Source organism: Manis pentadactyla, chromosome 3, assembly GCF_030020395.1.
Source record: "Manis pentadactyla isolate mManPen7 chromosome 3, mManPen7.hap1, whole genome shotgun sequence".
Taxonomy (NCBI): domain Eukaryota; kingdom Metazoa; phylum Chordata; class Mammalia; order Pholidota; family Manidae; genus Manis; species Manis pentadactyla.
Genome location: NC_080021.1, coordinates 8,388,620 through 8,404,641, shown reverse-complemented (window position 1 = coordinate 8,404,641; position 16,022 = coordinate 8,388,620). Strand labels below are relative to the sequence as shown.

The following is a 16,022-nucleotide window of genomic DNA, read 5'->3' as shown; positions in this document are numbered from 1 at the left end:
CCTGTGTGGCCTGTTTCCAGCCTCCACCTCTGGCCTGTCTCCCTTCCTCCCCACTGTGTCCTCTCTCTGTCTTTTGCACTGATCACACTCCTTCCCTGCCCAGGACACAGCAGACAGACTGGTGTCTGCAGCTGGTCTCTCTGCTGACTCTGTCCTATTGCCCTTGGGACCTGCTGTGCCCCTGTTTCCTCCAGCATCAGACATTTATTTCTTGCTCACTGGTTTCTAAGGAGGGATTCTGTCCTAATGACAGGGTTGTCTTGACAAAGTATATAACAACCAGACTAATCTCATGGAGATGCAACAAACAGTTTAACCATCTCCAGATGCAGCTATGATGTGTTTGATCTCCTGAATCAATTCCATGTCATGGAATTTTACAGTGTGTTGTTCTGTAATTGAGCTTTTTTGTCTACTCCTGAGGTGGTGAGTCAGGAATAGTCATAATCAGAAGCGGAAGTCAACCCAGATGTCCAAGAGCAAGTCCCCTTATGCCTTCGGCTCACTGCCTTACAGCCTCCCTGCTCTGGGGGGCACAGACAGCCCAACAGGCCCAACAGTCAGAGAGGACTCAGCAAGATGACTGACAGCAAACGCCAAACTCTAAACTTCCAGAATATTCTACAGAAAAGACAGCTCAAACAGATGCTTATTTTCTGAAACTTAAACATTCTGCACTCTTTTTTGGGGGGGCAAAAATCCAAATAGGTTTGTTCTTTCTTGCCTAGAGGATAATCAAACTTAGTTTTTAGCCTCTTTTGTTATCACTTATTAATCATCCAAAATGCTGGTTTTTCCTATGAACATCTTTCAATACTTTCCAAGGTGTGGAGCCTCTGCCTTTTCTTTTGGTTAAATTGATGCTGCTTCTCCCATAAAGATTTAATATGGGGCAATGAATAAAAGCAAACTACTTAAAGTTAAACTTAGGCTTTAAAATTAAATGGTAAGTTCCTCCTGGGGTACTGTTAATCGTAAAACTAATTTAGGGAGAAAAACATCCTTATATTATGTCTAAGTTAAAATTAATATGATAATGCCTCCACATTAACTAAAACTTCAACCTTTGCCATAGTGACTTTAAAGAACAAATGGAAACATGTAACTAGACCATATGTATAACAGTGCCAATTAACTGACATTACAGCTTAAAGAAATGAACTTCTATTTCAATTCACTACATTCTTAGGCAATGCAAAGTAAAGGTCACAGGAAGACCTGGTGAATTTACTTGGAGCATTGATATTAAGTGTACACCAAAAAGACTGCAAACCCACAAATCACAATTTCCTCATAAGGGATAATGAAGCCGGCCAAAGAAGAGAATACAGGAGCAATTTCAAAAACCAAAGATCATGGCATCCTTTGCTCTTTCTGGAACACAATATACTCTGGAGGAGTTTCAGCCGTTAAAATATTTGCACTGGTGGCTGACATTATTGAAAATTCAATTTCATTTCCAATAATGTAACTCCCGGAATGGCATGCAAGAGTGGGTTGGGCAGTCAGAAACCTGAATCTGGCACCCGCTCATGTGACCTAGAACCACTTCCTGAAGCTCTCAGGTTTTAGTTTTCTCTACAGTGAAAATGCTAAAACTTCTAACCTTAACAAAGGCACCATGGTAAGCGGAATAATGGACACACAAAGACACACGGTGGAGAAAAGGGAATCCTTGTACACTGCTGGTAGAAATGTAAACTGATGCAGCACTATGGCAAACTGTACGAAGCTTCCTTTAAAAATTAAAAATACAACTATCATATGATTCAGCAATTCCACTTCTGGGCATATATCCAAAGGGAATGAACACAGGATATCGAAGACATATCCCTACTCCCGTGTTCTTTGCAGCATTATTCACAAGAGCCAAAACATGGAAACCACCTAGGTATCCATTAAAAGATGAGAGGATAAAGGAGTAGTGGAATATACACAATGGGATATTATTCAGCCGAAGAAAGACGGCAAGCCTGCTGTTTGCAGCAACATGGATGTACCTTGAGGCCATTTTGCTAAGTGAAATAAGCCAGAGAAAGACAAATGCTACATGCTATCACTTATATGAGGAATCAAAAATGATATAAAAATGTCAAACTCATAGAGACAGAGAGAAGAAAAGTAGTTGCCAGGGGTGGGATGGTAGGGGAAATAGGGAAAGGTTGGTAAAAGGGCACAAACTTGTAGTTATAGGAGAATAAGTCTGAGGATCTAGTGTAAAACAGACTATAGTTGATAACATTGCATTACAGAAATGCAATTTGCTAAGACAGTAGAACTTAATGTTCCTCACAACAAAAGGATTAAATATGGGCATTAATTAATGATGATAGGAATCCTAAATATCTTATAACTTTGTCAATTATACTTCAGTAAAGCTGGAAAAAAAAAGTACTGGAGACCCATTTATAAATTGGACTGGGCTCTAAGATTGGCACTGGAATGGAGCTGACAGTCTAGAATGGAATGTGGATAAACAAGAAAGAGAAGTATGTTGGGTTTTTATTATAGTGGAAAGTAAATAAACATACAAAAAGAAAAAAAGTCATTCACATCCTGATCCCCAGAACATGTGTTACCTTCCATGGTGACAGGGACTTTCAGATGTGATTCAGTTAAGGATCTTGAGGTGGGGAGATGATTCTGGATTATCCTGGTGGGACTAATGTGGTCACAAGGGTCCTTACAAGAAGGCGGATGAGACAGGCAGAGTTGGGATATGGGATATGAGAGTCCTCTGGCCATTGCTGGCTTTGAAGACGGAGGAAGGAGCTCAAGCCAAAGAACGAGGACAGCCTCCAGAAGCTGGAAAGGCAAGAGAATGGGGTTCTACCCCAGAGACTCCAGCAGGAACGCAGATGTGTCAGCAAACCTGCCTTTGGCCCAGGAGACCCATCTGCGACTTCCGGGCCTTCAGAGCTCTATGAAGTTGTGTTGTCTTAAACCGCCACCAAGTTTGCAGTCATTTGTTACAGCAGGAATGGAAACTAGTGAAGGTGCTCAAGGGCCACTGGAACAGAAACAGCTTCTATCGAGGGAAGTGGACACAGCAGAATTTTATTTTACAATAGTAAAGTGAAACACAGAACTGGACTTTGTTCATTCTCACTTCTAGCTGTCTCTTAATTCAGGGCCTGCTTGCAACCCAGCCAGCGTGCCAGCTCAGAACCAGGGAGTGCACTCAGGGGAGCGGGCAGGTGGGCACCATGCGCAAGCACTGAGCTGGAGGGCTCCCGGTGACATGGCACACCGTTAGGTGAGATCCGGCATGGGACACAGGATATCCGTATCCTATCTCAAACCTCAGCCCCTTCCTGCGGGACACCCAAGAAAACCAGCATTAAGGAAAAATACAGCAGAGGAAAAACAAAGTGCATTTCATTATTAGCCAGGGTGACATCCCAAACCCCATCGAGGACCACCTGGTAAATGGAGCCTCAGAAAGATCTCCCCAGTTCTTCCCAGTTCCCCACACATTTCCCACAGTCCTGAGGTCCGAGATCCTCTGGGCAACCACAGGGAAGCTCTAAGGAGAGACACACTGGAAGGAGGCGGAAGATGGCGGCGTGAGTAGAGCAGCGGAAATCTCCTCCCCAAACCACATATATCTATGAAAATATAACAAAGACAACCCTTCCTAGAATAAAGACCAGAGGACACAGGACAATATCCAGACCACATCCACACCTGAGAGAACCCAGCGCCTCACGAAGGGGGTAAGATACAAGCCCCGGCCCCGCGGGAGCCGAGCGCCACTCCCCCCAGCTCCCGGCGGGAGAAGAGCAGGCAGAGCGGGAGGGAGACGGAGCCCAGGACTGCCGAGCACCCAGCCCCAGCCATCCGGGCCAGAGTGCAGACACAGTGCATGTGCGGGGCCCTAGATACCAGGGAAACAGGGCAGCAAGAACAGTGAGCGGGCACCAGAGGCCTGGCGCCAGAGGACATAAGAAAAGCACGCGACCATTTTTTTCTTTTTTCCTGTTTTGTTTTGGCGAGCGCTTTTTGGAAGTCTTAAAGGGATAGGGACCCCAATACTAGGGAAACAGGGCAGCAAGGCCGGTGAGCAGATGCCTGAGGCTGGCGCCGGAGAATAAACAAAAATGAGCGGCCACCTTTTTTTTATTTTTTTTAATTAAAAAATTTTTTTTTTTTGGTGGTCGTTGTTTTGTTTTGGTGGGTGCTTTTTGGAAGTCTTAAAGGGGCAGGGAGGGACACTTAATCCAGAGGTAGAGAATCCGGGATCTCTGGGCACCCTAACCCCTGGGCTGCAGGGAGCAGGGAGGCCCCTTACGGACATAAATAGCCTCCCAGCAGCTCCTGCTCCAACGCGACTCCACCACTTTGGAGTAGCTGCCCGAGCCAGGCCACGCCCACCGCAACAGCGGAGATTAACTCCATAGCAGCCGGGCAGGAAGCAGAAGCCCTGTCTGCGCGCAGCTGCGCAGCACAAGCCACTAGAGGCCGCTGTTCTCCCAGGAGAGGAGGGCCACAAACCAACAAGAAAGGAGGTCCTTCCAGCCGTCACTCGTCCCAGTTCTGCAGACTATTCCTATCACCATGAAAAGGCAAAGCTACAGGCAGACAAAGATCACAGAGACAACACCAGAGAAGGAGACAGACCTAACCAGTCTCCCTGACAAAGAATTCAAAATAAGAATCATAAACATGCTGACAGAGATGCAGAGAAATACGCAAGAGAAATGGGATGAAGTCCGGAGGGAGATCACAGATGCCAGAAAGGAGATCACAGAAATGAAACAAACTCTGGAAGGGTTTATCAGCAGAATGGATAGGATGCAAGAGGCCATTGATGGAATTGAAACCAGACAACAGGAACGCATAGAAGCTGACATAGAGAGAGATAAAAGGATCTCCAGGAATGAAACAATATTAAGAGAACTGTGTGACCGATCCAAAAGGAACAATATCCGCATTATAGGGGTCCCAGAAAAAGAAGAGAGAGGAAAAGAGATGGAAAGTATCTTAGAAGAAATAATTGCTGAAAACTTCCCCAAACTGGAGGAGGAAATAATCCAACAGACCACGGAAATACACAGAACCCCCAACAGAACGGATCCAAGGAGGACAACACCAAGACACATAATAATTAAAATGGCAAAGATCAAGGACAAGGAAAGAGTTTTAAAGGCAGCTAGAGAGAAAATGGTCACCTATAAAGGAAAACCCATCAGGCTAACATCAGATTTCTCGACAGAAACCCTATAGGCGAGAAGAGAATGGCATGATATATTTAATACAATGAAACAGAAGGGCCTTGAACCAAGGATACTGTATCCAGCATGACTATCATTCAAACATGACGGTGGGATTAAACAATTCCCAGACAAGCAAAAGCTGAGGGAATTTGCTTTCCACAAACCACCTCTACAGAACATCTTACAGGGACTGCTCTAGATGGGAGCAATCCTAGAAAGAGCACAGCACAAAACACCCAACATAAGAAGAATAGAGGAGGAGGAACAAGAAGGGAGAGAAGAAAAGAATCTCCGGACAGTGTATATAACAGCTCAATAAGCGAGCTAAGTTAGGCAGTAAGATACTAAAGAAGCTAACCTTGAACCTTTGGTAACCACAAATTTAAAGCCTGCAATGGCAATAAGTACATATCTTTCAATAGTCACCCTAAATGTTAATGGACTGAATGCACCAATCAAAAGACACAGAGTAACAGAATGGATAAAAAAGCAAGACCCATCTATATGCTGCTTACAAGAAACTCACCTCAAACCGAAAGACATGTACAGACTAAAAGTCAAGTGATGGAAAAACATATTTCAAGCAAACAACAGCGAGAAGAAAGCAGGGGTTGCATTACTAGTATCAGACAAAATAGACTTTAAAACAAAGAAAGTAACAAGAGATAAAGAAGGACACTACATAATGATAAAGGGCTCAGTCCAACAAGAGGATATAACCATTCTAAATATATATGCACCCAACACAGGAGCACCAGCATATGTGAAACAAATACTAACAGAACTAAAGGGGGAAATAGACTGCAATGCATTCATTCTAGGAGACTTCAACAAAAAACTCACCACAAAGGATAGATCCACCGAGCAGAAAATAAGTAAGGACACAGAAGCACTGAACAACACAGTAGAGCAGATGGACCTAATAGACATCTATAGAACTCTACATCCAAAAGCAACAGGATCTACATTCTTCTCAAGTGCACATGGAACATTCTCCAGAATAGACCACATACTAGGCCACAAAAAGAGCCTCAGAAAATTCCAAAAGATTGAAATCTTACCAACCAACTTTTCAGACCACAAAGGCATAAAACTACAAATAAACTGTACAAAGAAAGCAAAGAGGCTCACAAACACATGGAGGCTTAACAACACGCTCCTAAATAATCAATGGATCAATGACCAAATCAAAATGGAGATCCAGCAATATATGGAAACAAATGACAACAACAACACTAAGCCCCAACTTCTGTGGGACACTGCAAAAGCAGTCTTAAGAGGAAAGTATATAGCAATCCAAGCATATTTAAAAAAGGAAGAGCAATCCCAAATGAATGGTCTAATGTCACAATTATCGAAATTGGAAAAAGAAGAACAGATGAGGCCTAAGGTCAGCAGAAGGAGGGACATAATAAAGATCAGAGAAGAAATAAATAAAATTGAGAAGAATAAAACAATAGCAAAAATCAATGAAACCAAGAGCTGGTTCTTTGAGAAAATAAACAAAATAGATAAGCCTCTAGCCAGACTTGTTAAGAAGAAAAGAGAGGCAACACAAATCAACAGTTTCAGAAACGAGAAAGGAAAAATCATGACGGACCCCACAGAAATACAAAGAATTATTAGAGAGTACGATGAAAACCTATATGTTAACAAGCTGGGAAACCTAGGAGAAATGGACAACTTCCTAGAAAAATACAACCTTCCAAGACTGACCAGAAAGAAACAGAAAATCTTGACAACAGTATTACATTACATTAGTTTCAGGTGTACAACACAGTGATTCAACATTTATATACATGATAATTCTAGGTACCAGCTATCACCATACCAAGTTGTTACAATATTTTCACTATATTCCTTACGCTATACATTACATCCCGGTTACTTATTTATTTTACAATTGGAAGTGTGTTTATATATATATATATATATATATTTTTTTTTTTTTTTTGTGAGGGCATCTCTCATATTTATTGATCAAATAGTTGTTAACAACAATAAATTTCTGTATAGGGGGGTCAATGCTCATTGCAGAATCATTAATCCACCCCAAGCCTAATTTTCGTCAGTCTCCAATCTTCTGATGCATAACGAACAAATTCTTACATGGAGTACAAATTCTTACATAGTGAATAAGTTACATGGTGAACAGTGCAAGGGCAGTCATCACAGAAGCTTTCGGAGAAACAGAAAATCTAAACAAACCAATTACCAGCAATGAAATTGAAGCGGTAATCAAAAAACTACCATAGAACAAAACCCCCGGGCCAGATGGATTTACCTCGAAATTTTATCAGACACACAGGGTAGACATAATACCCATTCTCCTTAGAGTTTTCCAAAAAATAGAGGAGGAGGGGATACTCCCAAACTCATTCTATGAAGCTAACATCACCCTAATACCAAAACCAGGCAAAGACCCCACCAAAAAAGAAAACTAGAGACCAATATCCCTGATGAACGTAGATGCAAAAATACTCAACAAAATATTAGCAAACCGAATTCAAAAACACATCAAAAGGATCATACACCATGACCAAGTGGGATTCATCCCAGGGATGCAAGGATGGTACAACATTCGAAAGTCCATCAAAATCTTCCACCACATCAACAAAAAGAAAGACAAAAACCACATGATCATCTCCATAGATGCTGAAAAAGCATTTGACAAAGTTCAACATCCATTCATGTTAAAAACTCTCAGCAAAATGGGAATAGAGGGCAAGTACCTCAACATAATAAAGGCCATCTATGAAAAACCCACAGCCAACTTTATATTGAACAGCGAGAAGCTGAAAGCATTTCCTCTGAGTTCGGGAACTAGACAGGGATGCCCACTCTCCACACTGTTATTTAACATAGTACTGGAGGTCCTAGCCACGGCAATCAGACAAAACAAAGAAATACAAGGAATCCAGATTGGTAAAGAAGAAGTTAAACTGTCACTATTTGCAGATGACATGATACTGTACATAAAAAACCCTAAAGACTCCACCTCAAAACTACTAGAACTGATATCGGAATGCAGCAAAGCTGCAGGATACAAAATCAACACACAGAAATCTGTGGCTTTCCTATACACTAACAATGAACCAACAGAAAGAGAAATCAGGAAAACAACTCCATTCACAATTGCATCAAAAAAAATAAAATACCTAGGAATAAACCTAACCAAAGAAGTGAAAGACTTATATTCTGAAAACTACAAGTCACTCTTAAAAGAAATTAAAGGGGACACTAACAGATGGAAACACATCCCATGCTCATGGCTAGGAAGAATTAATATCGTCAAAATGGCCATCCTGCCCATAGCAATATACCGATTTGATGCAATCCCTATGAAACTACCAGCAGCATTCTTCAATGAACTGGAACAAATAATTCAAAAATTCATATGGAAACACCAAAGACCCCGAACAGCCAAAGCAATCCTGAGAAAGAAGAATAAAGTAGGGGGGATCTCACTCCCCAACTTCAAGCTCTACTATAAAGCCATAGTAATCAAGACAATTTGGTACTGGCATAAGAGCAGAGCCACAGACCAATGGAGCAGACTAGAGAATCCAGACATTAACCCAGACATATATGGTCAATTAATATTTGATAAAGAAGCCATGGACATACAATGGCAAAATGACAGTCTCTTCAACAGATGGTGCTGGCAATACTGGACAGCTACATATAGGAGAATGAAACTGGACCATTGTCTAACCCCATATACAAAAGTAAACTCAAAATGGATCAAAGACCTGAATGTAAGTCATGAAACCATTAAACTCTTGGAAGAAAACATAGGCAAAAACCTCTTAGACATAAACATGAGTGACCTCTTCTTGAACATATTTCCCCAGGCAAGGAAAAGAACAGCAAAAATGAACAAGTGGGACTATATTAAGCTGAAAAGCTTCTGTACAGCAAAAGACACCATCAATAGAACAAAAAGGAACCCTACAGTATGGGAGAATGTATTTGAAAATGACACATCCGATAAAGGCTTGACGTCCAGAATAGATAAAGAGCTCACATGCCTCAACAAACAAAAAACAAATAACCCAATTAAAAAATGGGCAGAGGAACTGAACAGACAGTTCTCCAAAATATAAATACAGATGGCCAACAGACACATGAAAAGATGCTCCACATCGCTAATTATCAGAGAAATGCAAATTAAAACTACAATGAGGTATCACCTCACACCAGTAAGGATGGCTGCCATCCAAAAGACAAACAACAACAAATGTTGGCGAGGCTGTGGAGAAAGGGGAACCCTCCTACACTGCTGGTGGGAATGTATGTTAGTTCAACCATTGTGGAAAGCAGTATGGAGGTACATCAAAATGCTCAAAACAGACCTACCATTTCACCCAGGAATTGCACTCCTAGGAATTTACCCTAAGAATGCAGCAATCAAGTATGAGAAAGATCAGTGCACCCCTATGTTTATCGCAGCACTATTTACAATAGCCAAGAATTGGAAGCAACCTAAATGTCCATCGATAGATGAATGGATAAAGAAGATGTGGTACATATACACAATGGAATACTACTCAGCCATAAGAAAAGGGCAAATCCAACCATTTGCAGCAACATGGATGGAGCTGGAGGGTATTATGCTCAGTGAAACAAGCCAAGCAGAGAAAGAGAAATACCAAATGATTTCACTTATCTGTGGAATATAAGAACAAAGGAAAAACTGAAGGAACAAAACAGCACCAGAATCACAGAACTCAAGAATGGACTAACAGGTACCAAAGGGAAAGGGACTGGGGAGGATGGGTGGGTAGGGAGGGATAAGGGGGAGAGAAGTAGTGGGGTATTAAGATTAACATGCATGGGGGGGTAGGAGAAAAGGGAGGGCTGTACAACACAGAGAAGGCAAGTAGTGATTCTACAACATTTTGCTATGCTGATGGACAGTGACTGTAAAGGGGTTTATAGGGGAGACCTGGTATAGGGGAGAGCCTAGTAAACATAATATTCGTCATGTAAGTGTAGATTAGTGATACCAAAAACAAAACAAAACAAAAAAAAGCAGTTCCTGTGTGGTAACCTCCAATGAGTTCTACACAAGGGTATAAAGGGCATATAAAAGTGTAGGCAAAGGGTCTGTTTGTGTTTATACAGAGGATCAAAGCCTAATTGGGCTACCCCAAAAATGAACTAAGATACGATATGAAAAAGAACTTCCAACATCAGCACTCTCTGGAAGACTCATGCCAGAAGATGATCATCAAAAAACCCCAACAAAGATCCACGCACTGCTACAGCTGTAGATGCACTCATCCCACCAGCTCCTGGACTTGCCACAGGAATGAAGGAGATATCTAAGCTGGCCTGTGCATACAGTAAAACAACAAATTTGACTGGATCTATACTGTTGGAACTCAACCAAGAATTAGGAGAAGTGCAAATTGTAGTGCTCCAAAATCTTACAACTACAGACTATTTACTGTTAAAAGAACATAAGGGATGTGAACATTCCCCAGGAATGGGTTGTTTTAATTTGTCTGATTTCTCTCAGACTGTTCAAGTTCAGTTAGACAATATCCACCATATCATAGATAAGTTTTCACAAATGCCTAAGGTGCCTAACTGGTTTTCTTGGTTTCACTGGAGATGGCTGGTAAATACAGATATGCTTTGATTATGTAACTATACTCCTATTATGTTAATGTGTGTGCACAATTTAAGTAGTAGCTTAAAACCTATACATGCTGAAGTTACTCTACAAGAAGATATGTCAAAGAAATAATCAATCTTCCCATGTTTTCTTCCGCCTGCTACTTCTATAGCTTTTCTTCTTCCTTCCTAATTACAACCCTTAAATAGAATTCGTGCCTCATATCAAATTTACCGAGTATCATAATTCTTCCAAGTGGTAAAGATACCTCAAGACAAATGCTGGGCATAGAAGCCACAGGGCATAAATATGCAAAGAAATAAAAAGCAAACCATTTCAAACAATAAGGCTTCTCTCTCACTTACCAACTTTACATTTCCCTGTATGGCCCCGGAAGATGACTGGTTAGCCAGAGACGGGTAAGATTCCTCAAGGGAGGAACAACCTAAGACAGGCACAGTCGCAGGGGGGCCATCAGGTGAGAAATTGGGGATCAACAGAGGTGAGGCTTAGAACCTCACCCCCCCTGTTCTGAGAGAAATCTTCTGCATACGTGGATGTTTTATTGCCCTTGTCTAGCTTGGATTAACACATAGTCTACAGGCACACACCTGATCATCTACATTTGGTCCCTTACAAAACTAAACTATGTTTTCTACCTTTATCTTGTATCTATCTACCACTTGAGCATTTTATTAAAAATCATAATAATAAAGAGAGAAATGTGGTATCCACATATAAATCAAGTATAAAAATCAAATGAGTATTCATATTTGAACTGACTGTTTAGAGTTCATAATGCATGAGCAAAACCGAAGGTTTCTGTGATGGCTGCCCTTGTGCTGTTCACCATGTAAGAACTTATTCACTATGTAAGAATTTGTTCTCCATGTAAGAACTTGTTTGTTATGCCTCAGAAGATTGGAGACTGACGAAAATTAGGCTTGGGGTGGATTACTGATTGTGCATTGAGCATTGACTCCCCTATACAGAATTTTATTGTTGTTAACAACCATTTGATCAATAAATATGAGAGATGCCCTCACAAAAAAAAAAAAAAAAGTACACACTTCCAATGGTAAAATAAATAAGTAACCGGGATGTAATGTATAGCATAAGGAATATAGTCAGGATATTGTAACAGCTTGGTATGGTGAGAGCTGGTACCTAGAATTGTCATCTATATAAATGTTGAATCATTATGTTGTACACCTGAAACTAATGTAATGTAATACTGTGTGTTAACTACCCTTCAGTAAAAAATGATTATCTACAAAAAAAAAAAAAAAAAAAAAAAAGAAGAGAGACACTCCCAGAGTTGGCCCAGGGTCAGACTACCAACTAGACCTCAGAGAAAGAAATACGAGAGTAACCAGCACTCCGGGTGTATGACCTGTCAACACATTATCACATGACTAGTAGCAAATTTGAACCCATCAGTATTCTAGACTGGAACCATGCCTCTTCGTCTTCTTCCTCCTCTTTAACAAGTGCAAACTTGAGACGAACTTGAGGGGACATCAGCCCATCAGTGGTAAGGAACCAGACTGTGGACCAGAATCAGGTGTGGCTTGACCACCTGCTCACTCTGTGGCCCAGGTCGGTCATTTCCCCTCCTGCATTGACTCATTTTTAAACAGGAGTGATGATGCTGACCTCATAGGGCCTTTGTGAGAGAGAAAGTAACATAAATTCACAATCAATAACACAGCACAGCATCACATTGCTGGAAGCATCTACAATAATGCATGGACTGGGGGCCCTGGTAAACATTATTTTAAAATAAAAATGTCCCAAAATCAAATAAATTACTTTTCTGTTACCAGATAGTTTCTGATTTTTCATCTATACTATTTTCCCTGAATCTGGTGTGAAAAACTAAGATAGGACTATGTACACAGATTCACATTTTTCTAATACAGTAGTTCAAAATAATGCCACGATTTTAGCAGATGCCAAAACTAAGCCTTCCCTTTGACTCTCCTCTCATTGCTTCTCTCATCTCAGCTATCTTCCCCCACCCCCCTGGCCCTCTGAACTGGGCTCTGAGAGAAGGGCTGGCACCTGGGAATGCAGCAAATCCCCCTGCAGGAGCAGCGCAGGAGCACATGCTTTCTGCTACCCTCAGATCACGAAGCTGTGAGGAGCTGCCTAGCCTTCGTCTCCAACCCAGGCAGTAAACAGCAACACACGCCACCACAGCCTGGTGTCCAGCACAGGGTTGGGCACAGTAGGAGCTCAAGAGATACACGTGAGGAAGGAATATGGGAACAAACACGTAGTCCATTTGAGCTGTTTATCAAGTACTTGCTGCATGTCAGGGATGGGCTGGGATCTTGGAGAACAATACTGAATCTCTGCCATTAGCACCCTGTCTTTGAAGATGTGCAACCCGATGTTCAGAGAAGTAGCTGGTCCAAGGGCCACAGTGGCCAGAGACCCTGTTGTAAGTCCATCTGACTCCCAAACTTGTGCTCATGCTAAGGACTAGGGGCACTTGCAGGAGTGCTTTGAGGTCACTAGAAAATGACCAAGCCTGCCAAGTCCCGTCTTCATCCCACAGTGAGCTCCAGGAGTATCTAACGACTCGAGGGCTTAGCGCCAGAGCATCTTACACCTCTCACGATCTAGATTGGCTGAATGAGCCCTTGACCAGCTTAAGTGGGAGTATGTCAAGGGGAGGAGGGGCAGGTGCACTGGAGCAATACACCCTGAAAATGTGCATTTGTGTGGGGAAATGCCTCGAACCCATACAACGAAATGTGATGGGCTAAGAGGAATAAACAAGAGACTGTCCAATCTGCCTTCAAAATATCAGCAGTGCATCAAATATAAGCAGGCACTAAAACATTTACATAGCATTCAGTACATGTCTAATTACCATAAAGTACCAGAGTTCTGAGGAAATTGGTGCATTCTGAAGGTGCCCAGCTGGCAAGCTGCTGGCAGCGTCACCCCTGGACCAGGATCAGAGGTGTGCTGGAGCTGGCTCTAAATGGCTCACAACAAGCTGTGACATCTCTTCCCAGTTCAGTGACAGCACAGTGGCAGCTTCAAATTGGCCACCGTGGAAATATTTATACCATAGAAATTGGCAAATGCTACAGATCGGGTTGCCCCTGGGGTGCCAACTGTTAAACATTTGCAGAACACACCTGGTGGGTGCCTAGGAAGCCACCACTCTAGGGCTTCTGGGGCACCGTGGCAATTACCCAGACCCCAGGGAAAACCCCAGGTGCCTCCCCTCAGAAACCTCCACGGAACAGTGATGTCTGCTAAGCGAACACCTAGGTCTCCTTCTCCAGCTCCTCTGTGGTGCTGCCACCATTCCCAATCCCTGAGCCCGGAGGACAGATGGGAAAGAAAACCTTCTCCAGCAATGGATGGCTCTCCCTGGGTCCCAGCACGCTGTTGTTTAAACACAGCTGATGGGCAAGGAGTCACTGTGCTGGGCTTAAGGAGGCTGTAACACCATTTTGAGAAAACTACATTTAATTCATTATTTTTTACTATGCTATCATTTTAACACATTCCTCTATATCAAAACAAGAAATTATATGGCTCCATGAAGATATTTTTTGAGAAGCAAGTAGAAGAGGGAAATAAAAACAAGCTGGGATGGGGAGAATTACTTGAAATTAATCAAAAGAAAATGAAGAATTCCAATGGTACCAAATGACTCAGCGTTTCCAAATGCTGTAATTTTATCCAGTCCCACTTTCTCCCTCCATTCTCCTTCCCTCTCTCAAATTTAAGAACAGTGTGAACTTTGTGCTCTTGCGATTTCTGAGCTGCCCTCATAACCAACCAGCTATCCGATCTCAAAAATAGCTCTCACCCTGGAACACAATGGCACAGTGTCTCTTAAGAGCCAAGAGACATGTAGTTTTGTCCCTCTGCAATATGGCCCTGAAAGGGGGCATATGAAATATATCAGTATCTAAAAAGACCACAGATACCTGCAAAGATTTTAATCTGCAAGGAATAAAAATAAAACCCAGATGCTGGCATGGAATACCAATAGATTACAGAGGATCTTAGAAAGCTAAGTGAAAACTTAGAGCATGAAACAGTTCGACCTCAGCACATTTTCTGCAAGGCAATGATGAAAGTGTGCAAGCACAGAGCAATGATAGCATCATCAATCAGATCCCCACGCCTGTCCCAACCGCCATGGTAAACATCTATTTCCTGCCAATCCAACCCAAGAGTGTGAAGGATGTTAAAACGAGGCTCTAGGCCACTGCTCTAGTTATCTACTGTGACTCTAGGCAGTCCATTCTCTCCTCTGTGATTCCTGGACAGAGGAGAAGTCATCAAAAATGATGCAATGGCTCTAGAGGGCACAGATAGTTTCACAAAAGAAAGAGAAAGAAACAAAAAAAAGAAATGAAAATGTATTAAGTGCTCAAGTGTCCTCTCATTTGACCTTCTCCCCCATCACATGAGAGGCTGCTTCAAACCCACTCTTAGGTGGGGCCTGAGGCAGAGAGGTTTGGTGACTTGCCTAAATGGCAAGACTGAAGAAGGAGAACAGAGATCTGAGGCAGGCCCTCCACCCTCCACAGCACCATCCTGCTCTCTCCAGCTCCGTCAAACTGCCGAGAAAGAAAACACAAGGCACAGGCTTCCCAGTACCCCAGATGGATGGCTTTAAAATTATCCTGAGTTTTTAATGCTGTTCATCTATTTCTATACATCAGCCCTGTCACCAAAAGTGCTGAAGGATACAGTCGATTCATTTGTTTTACATGAAGATGCATTTCATGCCAATTCTAGGCAGCAGAGCTTCATGCTGCCTCAGAAAACTCTTGAGAGTCCCCAGCTGCAGCCGAGTTTACAGTCCCACATCTCTGTTTACTGGGGACAGATTTCTAAAACTGTCTTTGGCTTCAAACAGTTATAGGACTCGGGAAAGATCAGCAACTGACCCACTGCACGCTGCAATCATTTTTCAGTTGAATTACTGAAGTGCACATTTAAATACAACAGCATTTTTCTGGCAACAACACATGAGCTAAACCCTTTCAAGTCAGAATATATGATTATTTATTGAAAAAAAGAAGGGAAAAAACCCAAACTTTTAAATATTAGAAGTTTGTATTCATTCTCTTTAGTTTAAATGTTCCAAATGGTTTTCCATTTCAGGATGAGCATCGATAATATTTTCAGGCAAATACAAT

General features: G+C 42.0%; 1 protein-coding gene across 11 annotated transcripts in view; it reads right to left on the bottom strand.

Annotated features, from left to right (window-relative positions):
• ZFAT (zinc finger and AT-hook domain containing) overlaps positions 1-16,022 on the bottom strand; it is a 317,588-nt gene that overhangs the window by 49,198 nt on the left and 252,368 nt on the right. The window lies entirely within an intron of this gene.